The 15,843-nt window shown below is 39.5% G+C and overlaps 1 long non-coding RNA gene across 1 annotated transcript; it reads right to left on the reverse strand.

Annotated features, from left to right (window-relative positions):
* Positions 1-1,703: 1,703 nt before the first annotated feature.
* Positions 1,704-15,261, reverse strand: LOC115353145. The gene is made up of 3 exons (XR_003927444.2): positions 15,250-15,261; positions 13,847-13,849; positions 1,704-2,027 (listed from the first exon to the last, which is right to left on the reverse strand). It is a non-coding gene; the product is annotated as an uncharacterized LOC115353145 (long non-coding RNA).
* Positions 15,262-15,843: the final 582 nt, after the last annotated feature.

Below are 15,843 nucleotides of genomic sequence, written 5' to 3' on the forward strand. Positions count from 1 at the left end.
TTAAAAAAATTTCTAGTGTAATTTATTTTTGTCAGCTAGTGAGAGGGAATAGTAGTCCTGAAATCAATGCAGGAATTACAAACTGAATTAACCTTAACAGAACATACACTTCATCAGGAAGCATTTAACACAAAATTAAAACCTGCTTTATTCTAAAAATAACAATTTATATTTTTCAACCTACTCTAACCACAAATTGTCTCTGAAATGTATGGATTTCTGAGAAAAGCAATGCCCTTTCCTCACTGGTGCATATTCACAGTGAATTAGAGCAAATATTTTACAGCACACAATGTTTCAATTAACACTTTATATTTTTAACTGGTTTGTCAATTTACCTTATTGTATTTTTCGTTTGTAGTCACTGTTCAATTGATTTCTATTCCCATTTATTTTGCTTTAAAAAAACCACGTTCATACAGCATGTTGATATGGTTTCTTCTCTCTGCATTCAGCCCAAAGACACCAAGAGCAAGGCAGTCAACCTTATGAATGTTTTGTCCAACTGGAATTTAAGCATTGTTTCAGCAATTGATTTTATAGTGAATTCTGTGTTGGTTGCAACAGCTTCTTTCAAGGGAAATGTTCTGTTGTTTTGTATAAAACATATAAATATTAGCATAAATTCCAGACACTTATGTTGCTTAAGATTACCTCATAATAATTCATAGTCTACAACTGTGATAAGCAGTGGTGGTTTTGTAAGTATTCACATAAATATAAGTTACTAGTAAAGCCAAGTGTTTTACTTTGAATCTACAATTATTACAATTAGTGGATATTAGAATCTAAAAATTAATAAGAATATGCTTGCCGTATGAAGAAAATATGTTAGGACAGCTCATTTTTCAGATACTCTGTTAGAAATCTGTGCTATTCTATATGATTATTTTTCCATTTCCTCTGTGTAACAAGGGATATGCAGACCCACAAAGAAAGTTTAAATAGAACAAAAAAAAAGTAAATAAAATAAAAAGGAAATATGTCGTCATAATGTTCAGTCCCATTCATGTGATGTCTTAGAGGAGCTCTTAAAAGGAAGATAAGGGAAACGGAGAGCACTGAGAATTAAAGAACAGGGTCAGCATATTGTCAGATTTTAAATGTTTCTTTTCCTCCTGCCCGAGTTACTTTAATCAGCCAACCATACACCAGTATCATTAGGTAGTATCAGCAGGGCTCACAGAAGCTGGAGTAAGTAAAGCTACTAGCTTAGCCTGGGGTTGGGCATCCTCAAAGAATAGCTGCTTCTGTCACCGGCAAGACATTCGCCCTCGTACCTTTGCTGGATCATGCGGCTAAGTCTGTGACAGCTGCTGCAGAATCTTGTTCAGCAAGTGAAGCAAGCTCTGCAACACCAAAAAGGGTTTGATTTGACCTCCGATCCATCTGGCTAAGCCAAATGTAAAACAGCGCAAGACTGCATTCCCCGTATCCCTGTACACACAGGTTTTTCCATGGGGCTGTGTCGACTACCTCAGCACCAGTGGTACATGCGGCTCCTCGGGTTCACTCCCGTTTATTGACTTTTGTGGTGGGTTTGGCCTTGGCTGGAGGCCAGGTGCCCACCAAAGCCTCAGCAGGACAGGGAAGGGAAAATATAACAAAAGGCAGGTGGAGATCTGCTCCCCCGCGGACCTCCCTGGGCTGCAGGGGGACAGCCTGCCTCACCAGGGTCTTCATCACCACGGGCTGCAGGGGAATCTCTGCTCCGGCACCTGGAGCATCTCCTCATCCTCCTTCTGCACTGACCTGGGGTCTGCAGGGCTGGGGCTCTCGCATCTTCTCGCTCCTCTCTACTGCTGCAGTTGCACAGGGCTTTTTTTTTTTTCTCCCTTCTTAAATATATTAGCCCAGAGGCACTACCACCTTCACCGATGGGCTCAGCCTCGGCCAGCAGCGGGTCCATCTTGGAGCCGGCTGGCATTGGCTCTGTCGGACATGGGGGAAACTTCTAGCAGCTTCTCACAGAAGCCTCCACTGTAACCCTCCAGCTACTAAAACCTTGCAATGCAAACCAAATACAACTTTAGACCTGACATCCAGCTTACCATTGACTCATGTCATCACCTGTTCTCCCAGCAGGAAGAGCAGCACCGGAGCGTTCTCTGCTCCCAAAATTCTGCCACCTCATAGCTGCATTTCTTTCATTACCATCTTGGTCAGAGCAGAAGGGGTCCTTTCCTGTACTCAGTTCAACCCTGTCCAGTGCCAGAGGGCAAGAGCACATCTTTTCTTTTAGCTGCTTGTAATATGTAACCATACAGCAACACCATCAGCCGCAGGCCAAGGCAGCACCTGCCTTTTCTTAAAGTTCATGTTGTGCATCAGCCCAGTCCCCCTCTTCCTCTCTTTAGTCCTGTTAGGTACAGGGATCAGAAATCCTTCGGCCAAGTTAAAGAGCCTTTGCCCACATGATGCATTAGCAGCAATCAGTGCAGTTCTCAGCTTGAGTTTTTGGGTCATCCTATAAAACTTTAAGGACAGGTTTTCCATGGATGATGCATCCTCTTTCTGGATTGGAAAAGTTGTTGAACGAACTTGCATGAATAGGGTATTTCAAAACCCTATCAGGGTCTCAAGTCTGCCTCCTCTGTGAAAAAGCTGTCATAGTTTAATAGATATAGATGATAGGCAGTACTCTCTGCCTACCAGTGGAGCGTATCTGGAGCTAAGTAATTTGGTATTACAGTTTCCAGACACATCTCAAGCAGAAACAGCAGCGCAGATCAGTTTGTATGGGAGCAGATCAACATGCCCAGTTACAGTGATTATTTTATGCTGGCCCCTTCCCTCTGGTGCTGCTTTTTCTGATGATGGCAGCTGTATCAGCTAAAAGGATAGATAGCGTGAAACAGGCTGTATTCTTCTTGGTCAGCTATCGAGTGACAAGAGTTTTTGGTATTCAACAAACTTTCCCTGGACACCTCTTGTCCTTGTTTTGTCTGGTCTCTGAAGATGCCGTTTCTGCTAGTCACTACTATCCCTTGGACAACTGAGGGAGAGCGAGGTCCTTGGGCTTTTCACTCAACAGATTGTGCTTCAGCAGTCACTTTGCGTTCATTCCTAAAGCAATGTCAGACTTTCATCCCAGCCTGTTCCTTGATTAAGAGATTAATTAACTTTCCTGTTTATTTCTCTAATGCAAACCATCCAGACAAGTACTGCTAACATCATCATCCGTGAAACAGGAATTCGAGATCCTCAGCTAGATTTTTTCTGGTAATGTAATTCCTCAGAATACAGGGATTCAGAGAAGAAAGAAATGCTTTTCCAAAGACTGTGAATCCAGATACAAATTAGACTTCCAGCCCCATCTTTCTTCCCTTCTGTGGTTCTTTACACGTATGATTTTTGTTTTTGAGGGAGACAGAAATGGCAACCCATGTAAGCCACGCACACACGCACATAGCAGTAGAACACAGCACACTTGGCTATATTATCTACAGGAAAATGTTGTTGCTCTCAAGGGGCAGGACACAGCTACGTCTACTCTAGAAATGTGTAATCTGTGTAGAATCTAATACTAGCTACTGGTAAGTAATGTTTCTTTCCAGATTTACTGCATCATGGAAGTTATATTCTGCTATTTAGCTTATATTTCTTGAAGGCTTAGGCTTGCTTGCCACGCACGGTTTGGATATATTCATAGGGGTCTGTTTTCCCTGAACTTGGATATATACATACACTGCTTAGTAACATGATAAAAGGAACTTTTTAAACTCCTTTTGACATGAGTGTGTGCTAGTGCACCACAGGAGCTACAAAATAAAATTAAAAAATTTATTATGCCATTATATTCAAACTCTAACACAACAGTACAGCACTAGGGTGTAATGCAGAAGACAGATGGATTACTTAAAGGACTTCATACACATTACTACTAAAATACACTATTTGATATTACTCGTTAAGCTCTATTTGAGTAAGGTGCTTTTTAGCAATATAACTGAATTCACAGTAAATGAATAATTCTGTCTTTAATTCTGCTGTAACTTTCTGTTTCTAAGCATCAATATTGCTGCCTTGCCTAGACATACTGTGTCTTGGCAGTAGAGATGTGAAATAGCACCAATAAATACCTGGTCAGGGAAATAAAAAAGAAAAATAGTGTTCTTTTCTGGGAACTGATAATTTCTCAGGTAAAACATCAGGAAATGTTTCTTTTCTTCTGCATAAAACAAGCTTCCCATTAAAAAAAGGGCTAACTCAGAAAATAGAAGTAATAATGTCCGTGTTTTATACCTTGGTATTACACAGTGTGCTTGAGTGCTTGTTGTGGGAATAAAAGGAAGAGGTGGGAGAAGGAAGTGGGGAACAGCTTTGACAGTGGCAGCAGATTAAAGTGACTGTGAAAATAAGGACTCAGGAATATGTTGTTAACCGATGGGGTGTTTTCACATAATTTTCCCTTTTGATTTGAAAGTATACTCATGGAAACATACTTTTCTTTAGACTTCTTTTTATGAGTCTGAATTACTAGCAGCAGTCTTGTAGAACTTACCGAGCTGATGTAGCAGTCCCGTAATCACCTGCTACTTTTATAAAGGAATGAATTATGTCATCGTGGCAGTTCATTTACCGGTCCGATACTGCAAGTCTACTTGCAATGGGTTAAGACATAACTGCCGTTAACTGTTTGCCTTGCCGCTCCGTCAGAGTTACCGAGACGTGGGCTTGAGCCGTGGCCTCTGCAGCTCCCAGCCTGTAGTCTTGGCGCAGCAGTACAAGCTGCCCCAGTGGGACTGGGCGGCCTGGGGCCGGCACACGAGTCCCTCTCTGCCGGCTGCTGGGAGGCTGTAATCGTTGGCAGAGCAGCAAGGAGAAAAGTTGGTGCTTGCAGTGCCTGAAATTGTCGCTGCTAGTTTTGTCAGTGAATGTGTTAGGTTCATCGTATCTAAGGTGCTAAAAAAGGGCTTCCTATTTACTGCAGTGTACTTTAAATCAGGTGGTGTACAAAAAATCAGCTACAAGGAGTTAAGGCTTTGATCTGTTCCTTCTAGAAAATGAAACAAAAGAAACCCAAACCCAAACAACTGTATGGTGAAGCATGATTCAGTTCAGCCATAACGTACTACATCCATACAGGAGTTCATCGCAGTAATGCTGATTACCATGTGCTTGACTTTTAGGCATCCTGCCACCCACTGGTCTCCCTTACGTGCATTTAAGACTCTACTACAAAGCTGCCGATTGTTTCTCTTAAATAAAGATGTCTGACTTTCACCTTCCATCAGGATCTAAGTATCCCACCCCCCAGGGTTCCCAGGTATAGATTCTCTCTCCTCTGGAGCTGGTGTCTTTTCTGGACGTAAGGGGAGAGCTTGATGTCATCCTCTATGTAGCCAATAGGGAAGATAAGCAGGGTACTGACTGGCAGGGAGAGAAAAGTGGTGGAGCAGATGACACGTAGGATGGATGTTAGGTAGACACAATACCTCATGGTCATGTGTAGCACTAAGCACCATAATAAATATCATAAATGTCTGTGCTGTTATATTATATGTTGAAACGTATGTTGAAAGGTGTTGCTTGGGTCCTGCCTCCTGCAAACACGTGGGACTTACTTAAAACAAGTATGGTAGACAAGTGGAGCTATTTATAAAGGAGTTTGTGTTTCCTGCAATTGCCAATGGAGTAACGAGATTTTTGTTCAGAAATATTAAATGAAGAGATGCTGGAAGTGAGAACTTCAAAAATAGAGTACATACTGACACTGTGGGGTCTTGAAAATATAGTTTTAGGTACCAGATGCTGCAAGCAGAAAAAATGCAAAGATTGTATATGTTGAATATGGATTTTTTTAACCATTCATTTTCTGATACCTTTACTTTTTTTGCAAGTGCTATGTCTCCTGTTAAATACTGTGTTGCATTTGAGCCTGTTTCTAAGCTTTTCCATTTCCTTGTGACATAGCCAGCCATGATCTCAGCCTTTGCTGGGCAGGAACTGTGTCACCCAAGCTGAGAACCATGCTGAGAATTTGATGGAGCGGGAAGAGTGAAAGACAGAGCTACATGTCTGAAGCATGTTTAACCCAGTGCAAACATCAGCAATAATGACTATTCGGTGCACTCTCCTCATGCTTCCGGCAGCTGGTGGACTTCTGTTCCACTGCTGGAATTCTTCATAACCAAGTCTTTCACCTTCCATCATCATCACCTTCAACTTCACCATCTCCTTCCTCCTGGCCCCCACTTCCCCTTCAAAAGAAAATAGTATATGAGAGCTACCTCTCAATTCTAACTGGAATAAGGTGTGTGTGTGTGTAGGGGGGGTTCTTTGTGTTTTTTTTTTTTTACTTCTTTTAATTAGAAAGATCTTGAAATGAATTTCAGAGATCCGTGTGGGCATGTCTGCTACACAAAAATTGGTTAGACACTTAAAATGTGATGTTAACTAGATCTGGATCAGACAAGTGTTTGATTGCACTTACATACAATGAGGGTAGTCATGCTGGCTGATAGAGGACTTCTGAGGTGATGGACATTGTTTAAGTCAGATGGAGCTGTTGCAGTATCTGAAAATGTTAAGTTCTTCAATTTCCATTAACATTTGTGTGTCTAAATAGGAAGCAAGATCAACAGCTTTTTCACAGAAGGCATTCACTGTAGAACTAAATTTAATTACTGAAAATATAATTACAGACAATCTTTTTTGTGTTCTGGACAGCTAATTAGAAAGATCAAGATATAGGTCAACACTGCTTTCTTGTTCCTGTATTTATTTTAAGGGCTGTGTCTGGGACTTGCAGATACATGGGATACATTTTAGCTAGTAGTGTCTATACCCTATTCTGCATCGTATCATGACTGGATATAACTTTTGTCATTTCCCCTCCCTTCCTTTCTCTCTTCTTCCTCCCTGCCTTCCCTCTTCCCTTCCTCCCCTTCCTCCACTCTCCCTCCCTTTGCCCCTTCCCTCATTCATTTCTTCCCTTCTCTTCAGTCTTCCCACAGAGCATTTTTAAATATATTTTCCCATAGAACTTGAATTTAATATACCCATTCTATGCATTGTATAGATTTCCTTGGCCAATAAATGGCCTTTCTGCTCTTCTGTTAGCGGGGATGGGGGAAAGAAGATGAGAGTGCCTTTCCCTGTGCCTTCTCAGTTGGAGAATACTGAACTGGAGAGGAATTTAAGTTGCTTTTGCCATTAGCAGTAAACATATTTGCAAATAAAAGCTCACTGAAAATCATCAACTTACAAGGTATTAAGTAGGTTGTACATTCACCTCCAGCTACTATCTTTAGATCTACGTATCTCGATAATGAATCACAAAGAATCCCAGATACAAGCCCTTTTCCTCCAGAAAGGAGAGGAGATAATGATTTGCCTGTAAAATTTATTTAGCAGGCCTAACCATCTCGGTAAATTTATCTTTCCTTCAGAGGAATTGTCAGTTTCAGTCATATAATCTGAGACATCTCAGATATATATTCTACTTTTTTTTTTTTTCTTTCTGCTACAATGCCAATAAAGGGCTAGTGTTTAATAATTAGGTACTTGCTCTTAACATGCATGAAGGAAAGATAAAGGTGAAGTGGATAGAAACTTCTGACATGAGATTTAAATCTGAAAATCATCCTTGCTTGGAGGTATGAAGGAAGTGCTTTCCCTTTTCATTTCTTTTTAACATAAATTGTGGAGTTCTGGAGGAAGCTCCTTTGCAGAAAAAGTCTTGGCTTCAGGAATAGGAGGAAATTTAAGCTCTGGTTTTGAGTAATAGGGTCTTTTTTCAGCTGGTCCTGATAGCCTCCAAAACTTTGTTCTGATACTTGATATAGACTGAAACTTAAATAATGTTGTAAACAATATAAGAACAATCAACGTGACAAGAAGCAGAAAGTTAAACAAGTATGTTTAGGCCTTATATGCATCTTAAGACCTTATCCTCAATCAATTTGACAGACGCTGAAAGGAGCAGTGCCCTCTTTACTTGTTGCTGTTCTGAAAGAGAAATACCAAAATGTCTACTGCGCTAATTGGGTAATTCCTGCTGTTTCATTGACTTTCCATTTGCCAGCACGCTTCTCGATACTGCTTTAGCCCATTGAATCAGTGCTACCACAGGTGGTTTTTTACATTCTAAATTCGTTTTCTGCATTCTTAACCTCCCGCTCCCTAATGGGCAGGTTAGAGGAGCAGCGGACATCACGTTGTGGAGAGCAGAGAAGGATGCCCGCGGCTCGCCGCGTGTGCTGAAGCAGGACGGACAGAGCTCCTGTCCCGTCCCCGGGGCGAGCGGGGACCTCCCCCGCGGGGCTTCGCTTTGCGGCCGTGCTCAGCACAACGTGCAAACTTCAGCTCTACCACCAGCCTAGGGAATAAGGCGTGAATTACTGAAGAGCAGGAAGCAATGGACAGAGCAATGACTGCAGAATTGCTGGGTTATACAGCCAGCCTCGCCACTTACTTTTTATAGACTTCTTTAGAAGCCACTTCATCACTACTGCCCCAAGCTTATTTATCTACAAAACAAGACTAATGATTCTTTAAGTCATTCCCATAAGATAAGTCTCCATGTTATTTTCAAACTGCTTTCATTATTGATTACCTTACATAAACGACAGCAGTGACAATTTGTTTTTTAACAACCTAATTCTGTGGAGTATGTAGTTGGTTTCCCCTCTGTTGGGTGTGTATTTTTAGTTAAACTTAATTTGTTTGTTTGTGAGACGCGATGCTAAAACAGTAACTGCAGAGGTTTACGCAGGGAAAAACACTAGTATTTTACAAGCTGGCAAATTATTTACTGGAATTTGAGCATTTATTCTAATTGGCTACTAAATGTTCTTATGGTTATTTAATATATTTAATCTAGTTAAAAATTGACATCATGATATTCTATGAATTATTGTAACATAAATCAAAATATTTAATATAATTTTTGTCTGTTATAGAGTCAAGCAACAGTTCATACACTAACAATTAAAACGATGATTTAAAAAGTAAATAATAAGAATTAAAGAAGCTAAGGCCAATAAATAAAATCACCATAATTAAACCTTTCCCTGAATTTTTGATAAATTAGCAATTTTCAATATTTTTTTAAACTACCATCACAAATAAACAAATGAGCTCGCACACTGGCAGTTTTGAGCTTGGCATTTTGGAAAAACTTGAGTTTCAAAGGGTTTTGGCTCAAATTCAAACACAAGCTTTTCTGAGTTACTGTAGCTCAGATGTTTGTTTCTAAACATTAAAAGGTTTGCAAGAATTGAAAAATCAAAATATCTCATTAATCTTTGCAAGTTTCTATACATTTTTCAGGAGGTTTTTTTTCCCTAGCATCAACCAAATTTTTGTATAATACTATTGTACAGATATAAAGTTTCTGTGTTTAGCACAAGTCTCTCTTCATGTAAGACAATAAATTAACGCTAATGAACAGGAAAAACTCTCAACCGTTTAACCTTGCTTCAAATGTCAGGGGTTTCAGCAAACAACTTTTCAGAAAACAAGTGCAGTCTCTGTAAGAAGAATTGGCTTCACTGAAATGAAAAGCAAGTTTAAATTTTCCTAAATGATCTCTGGTCAACTGTACTTCCAAGTGAACTGTTGCTTACCTGTGATTCAGGTCAGAGTTACTCATTAGTAAATATATACTACAAATGAGTATATTAACACTGTATATATAAAATGTAATGTTAGTTTCCTATAAAACATGCTGATAGAAATGTCCTACATATTACTAATAATCATATTTTAAATCATGTTTTGACTGTTTAGCTTTTTTAGTAGCCTTTTGTGAGCAACTGTTTAGGAGTTAATTTTACTTCTAAAATCATGTGCTGTATTTTATGTAACTATAAATGTGTCCTTTACTTTACATTCACTATTATTTTTGTCCTGTTTTAGCTGTGCTGTTAAGAATCATAAATAATGCCTTTTAGCATCATACTAATGCTTGCAGACTGTATTTACTAAATATAAAGCTCTTTTAAACACAGATAGGCATCTGATGCTAGGTTTTGTGCAGCCACATCTCCTACTGATTTAAACTACAAGTAAAGAAATGCCTATTGTATAATTGCTGAATTGAATCACTGCTAAATTTACCCCCCAAAATATTTTTGGAGGCAACAAGAAGGTTTTGTGCTGTTAAATTTGTTACTAACCAGTTTCTTTAAAAAAAAAAAAAAGGGGGGGGAACGTGTCTTAATACATGACTAAAAGTCAAATAAGCATCCCAAGCTGTGCACAAAGATACATCCAAGAGGCAGAGAATTCTTTTATCTTCCCAAGGCAAGAGAAACTGCTTAAATTTCCCCAAGACATAGGGAAATCCTTTTTTTTTTTTTTTTTTTTTTTTAAATTGCCTTTAAGAAAATTCTTACTAGAAAACCCTGGCATTTCACATGCACTGCTTTCTGTTTGAGGAACACTACTTTTGCTTTGTTTTCCTTGCCAGAGGGGGGAGAAAATAAATGTTCATTTATATTCATCAGGAAACATTAATACATAAATTTTACTCTTGCTGTTGGTTTCAAATGTCAGTGCAGCTGCACTTAATGCAAAGTTACATTTACGCCCTAGGAATTCTGTATTAGTAGATCCATGGGAAGATTCCAGTACTGCAAAATTGCTGCTTTGGTAAGTTTTTACAGAAGTAGCTACCTGCAGCATTATCATTAAAAGTAGAGCAAACGTTTACATAAGAAACAACTCGTTTTATTAACTGTTGACATATAGCATAGAAAACACCTTTCTAGACTCAGTTTGGTTTTAAAAGACTAGATTCTCTTTTTAAAAGAAAGTCTAAAATTAATGTTTTCCTGCATGTATAACTAGGTCTGCAATGAAGACTTCCATGGGATTTGAAGCATGTAATTCAGTCTCCTTGATATGTTTATATTCAAAGACTAGCAGTCATTTTTGCATGTATGTTTTAACCCCAGGCTCAGTTTAGAGACAGTTTAGATCTATTATAGTGCCTATGCAAGAGATTTGTTTCCAAGCACACATCAAGAAGTATCCCATCTCTACAGGCTCTTGGTAGTGTTTCTGCTTTCCTGGCAGTCGTCTTCAGTCCCAAAATACCATGACCAAATTAACTACTACTGACAAGATACCTCTGTGTATTTTAATAGCACTAAACTGACTCCATGGTGATCTATTGGCAATAGAACCAGTAGGCATAAGATTGCAAAAAAGTACCCTCTTATTTTCATTGATGGTATTCTAGAGGCAGATACATATCTCCCTGTAATGTCTATGAAAGTTGGGAATGCACTTTTATATCCAGAATATGTATTTTTAGGTATCAAAACCAGAGTGAAAATGATATTTTTCATAAATGTTCTTGAAATGAAATTTAAGTTTTTTCCTCTTGGTAAAATGGGTTATAGCATGATTATGTGAGAATATTTACAGATAATTCTGTATCAGTTTTGCTGATGTTTTTAAAGCATCTTCTCCAAAATTTTAATTATATTCTAGGAGTGTTTTAATATTTCTGCCACTTTTTTGGTTGTTTTTGAACAGAATCCTACTTGAAATAATCTGTCTAAAGCTGTGAAACTGTCACAGAATAAAGAACTTTATTATTTTGAATGAAATCCAAGTTATATGTTGTAACTTATTGTGTGAACATTATTGGTACACTTCCACATTTGGAGAAGAACCTCCATACCCCTTCTTCTTGATGAAACAGATAAATTTACTCTTATTTATATTTGTTAAGTACAGGCTTTCCTACAGAGATCTGCATCAACTGTCTTAGACTTGATAATTGCAAGTCTTCTATATTTTCCTGTCAGCACAACAGTGTGTTTCTTCCAGTCAGGATGTGGATCTGAAACATACTCAGATAGAAGAAAATTATCCCAGAAATATTTTCTTTCTTGTAGATGAGGAAGCTGAAACACAAAGTTTAAGTGTCAGGATGAGAGAATAGGAAGAAGAACAAGCAAAATCGATGTGTTCTAGGGGAGAAAGCAGGAACTACCGGTTCAAACCACTTTCTTTTTTTTTTTTTTTTTTTCTGATTTTGTCTCTGATGTGACTTTGCAGAAACCATTTAGAGTTCAATTTTTAGAATCGAACTTTAAATTCCGGTGTTCACATTGAGATGGCAAGGTTGCTTACAGGTTTCGAAAATAAGGCATTCTGTGTTTCAAAAGCAGTGCTGCCTTGAAGCATGAAAACCTTTGAAAGTATCCTGGTTATTTTGATGCATTAGGATTACTGCAATTTACTGTATGTCCTGGTTTCAGCTGGGATAGAGTTAATTGTCTTCCTAGTAGCTGGTACAGTGCTATGTTTTGAGTTCAGTATGAGAAGAATGTTGATAACACACTGATGTTTTCAGTTGTTGCTAAGTAGTGTTTAGTCTCAAGTCAAGGATTTTTCAGCTTCTGGTGCCCAGCCAGCGAGAAGGCTGGAGGGGCACAAGGAGTTGGGAGGGGACACAGCCAGGGCAGCTGACCCGAACTGGCCAAAGGGACATTCCATACCATGGGACGTCATGCCCAGTATATAAACTGGGGGGAGTGGGGGGGGGGGGGATCGCCACTTGGGGACTAACTGGGCTTCAATCGGTGGGCAGTGAGCAATTGCATTGCGCGTCACTTGTATATTCCAATCCTTTTATTATTACTGTTGTTATTTTATTAGTGTCATCATCATTAGTTTCTTCTTTTCTGTTCTGTTAAACCATTCTTATCTCAACCCACAGGTTTTACTTCTTTTCCTTGTTTTCTCCCCCATCCCACTGGGTGGGTGGGGGGAAGTGAGTGAGCTTAGTTGCTGGCTGGGGTAAAACCTCAACAGTGTATTAAAAAAAATAATGGCATTGACACATCTCTCTACTGCTAACTAACTACTGAATTTCAAATAAAAATTTCTAGTAATTCTTCAGTGCTTTTTCCAATAGGAAAAAGCAGGGAAGGCATGTTTCTATATGATGAGAAATATATATCAAATCAGAAGTCAAGAATGTGAGTGTAAATTTTACATGTCTCTGTGTGTGTGTATGTAGCAATGCACAAAACTGCCTGGAGGGCATTTGTCCCAAAAGGATCACGTTAAAGACAGTGAAACCATCATTAAACAGCAACTTGGAAATTACAAACAGACTTTCAAAAAAAGGGAAGAGTCAGATGGAAAAGTATAAAAATGTGTAGCAGGGAAAAGAGTCCTCAGGGTGGGAACAGCAGTGGTCAAAACCTGGTATGACGTTGTCAGAAGACACCCTACCCCACTCCGCCTTAGCCACAGAGAGATGCTTTCCCATCAGATGCCACGAGCTGCCCCAAGGGCTCTACTCTGCTACTCACCTTTCTCATTCCCTTCTTCATCTCCACTGTTTCATGGCCACTGCCACCAATGCTGCCATTGACTATCACGTCCCCAACGAGTTCTTCCTTGCTAGGTGTCATGAAGTTATCCCTGACACTCTCAGACTTCTTGAGTGTTTACACCCCACCACGTATTCCTTCTAGGAGATGTCAGAAGGGTTGAAACACCCCAGAAGAATCAGAGTTTACAAGTGATCCCTGAGAGAAACACTGATGAAGAGAAGGAAAAACAAGCAAGTAAATAACTGGCTTCTTTTAAAGAAGTAATGACTAAAATTCCTTCAGGCTCGCTTCCTGATCTGAACAGGTACCTGTTTACTACTCCATTGGATCTCCAGTATTTGGAGTGCAGATTTGGGCATTGGTTTCTGAGAACGCTGTGGCAAAATACCTAAATCTTCCCTTCTTTTTTAACCAGCTTTCTTCTGAGATCCCATAGCAAAAGTCATGGCATTCTCATAGACACCTCAACCAATACGTTATGCTCTCACCCTTTAAAGGCAAACTTTCTGATGGCTCCCAAGGGATTGTACAGGCAGGACTTGCTGGAGGGGATGGATTTTAAAACTGTGAACAGGTTATTTGGGCATCTCCAGGCATAACAAACTGGCTTGCTGAAAAAGCAGTCGGTCTGGAGACTGTGAGCATAATATGGGAAAAGACTAAACTGAAGCTTAGCAGAAAAGCTTTAATATGGTATGAGAGACTGTTCTTGAGGCAGAATAGGAACAGAATGGATGAGTAGGAATTGGTCTGAGGAGAAGTGTAAAAGTTATTTTGCTCTTGTAGTTTATTTGTGGCGTATCTCTTATAGTCTCATCCCTTCTTGTTATCATTCTGTTTCCTATATCCAGTAGTTGGAAACCATTTTCCACTGTTGCCACATAGACTGAATTATTTGGAAGTTTTTTTGCTGGCTGACATTTCACTTGGAGTGACTCCTCACTGTGTGAGATAATCCAGAAATTGAGAAATAAGAAAAAAATAATGAAATGCTTAGTTCTTAGAGGAAATGAAACTAAGGCAAGTAGGGACTGATCTGTTAAAAACAAGACTGTGAGAGGACTTCTGCTCTACTGGGAGCAGAATGTGAGCATTTGGGGACAAAAGGATTAGCAAATTTTTCCAAATGTTCTCTTAACTTCCTCAAAGCCCACCATTCCCAACTATCTTCTTCCTCAGTATCAGGACAACAAGGCATCTGAAACAAAAAGTTGAATTCAGGTGGGCCTACCTTAAACAGAAGCCCTTTATATTTTCTTCTTCCTAGAAGAAGGGAGGCTTTTCTGCTCCTGCTGGTTCAGATTCTCCAGAGTGTCAGTTGCCTTTAATAGTGACAACTAAGCCTGAAAACTGGGGGTCTCCAAACATTGTAGTATGCGTTTACTTTAGTAAGAATAAGAATCAAACTTGTATTGTGCTTTTTCTCTCTTCCAAACTACATTAATTTCTCACCTTCTTCAAACTGCATTGCTTTGACTGGCCACAGGTGCAGAAGACAGCTCCGTCTATGTCCCCCCCTGCCAAAAAAAAAAATCACACTGCAAGGATTTCCAGTCTTTCTAAATCTACCCTGGAGATGGACTTTACCTGCCATCTTTATTTGTAATATTTTTGGAGTAGGAATTGAGACATTCTTAGAAGGCATCATATGTTATTTAGGCAATAAGATGGCTTTTTGCAAAATTAGCTTGCATAGGTGAGTGCTTTGAATATATAAGGACTCTTCATGTGACTCCACCTAGCGAGAGAGGAAAAACCTTCTGAGGCACAGAAGAACAACCTGGGGAGGGTGGAAAATGCAGAAAGGCAGAATATGAAGTAATTGAGGAAATAAATGAGAAAAGGCAGGCAATGGATACTCTCTCAAGGAATATATGTGACCAAAGGAAGTAGACACCATGGCTCGCTCTTAGACCTTTCTTTGCCCTGTGAGGAAAGGGACCCTTCAGTTTGCAGGAGGGCTGAACCTACGGCAGTTGCTGAGGTATTCAGAATGAATTCCTTGATGTCCACACGTAAGGGAAGCGGGAAAGGCACTGTTTGGTTAGTGAACTATGTCCCTTCCGACTGTGTCCACAAAGGCAGTACCTCTGCAGTATTTCTGAATTTGTTGTCTGCAGTACACACCTACGAGCGTAGCCCTGAGGCAGCTGTGGCGAAGTTGCTCTGGTTTGTCAGGGTTGCTCTCAGCAGAGAAGCAGCAGCCACAGCCAGAAATCAAATGCCTCACTACATCTGTCTATGTGTATCCAGTTAGCAAAAAAGAGATGCTTAACTAGTGTTTCACAGAGAGCATGTCATAGATGAACTCGGACTGGCTGGAAATGAGTCTTAATAACAAGAATTATTTTTATTATATAGGGAGGGATTAAGAGGAAGAAGATTGAGAAATATTCCTCAAACACATCTGTGTTAGTGACTCCCTGACTCAGCCTAACCCACTGGGAGCTGGAATAAGGTGTTAGCACAGTTATTAATTGAGACTGTAGATATTGTCAAGACACTCTGAAATTATTTTTTTTTAATTGTAAGTTTT

This window comes from Aquila chrysaetos, chromosome 18 (genome assembly GCF_900496995.4).
Source record: "Aquila chrysaetos chrysaetos chromosome 18, bAquChr1.4, whole genome shotgun sequence".
Taxonomy (NCBI): Eukaryota; Metazoa; Chordata; class Aves; order Accipitriformes; family Accipitridae; genus Aquila; species Aquila chrysaetos.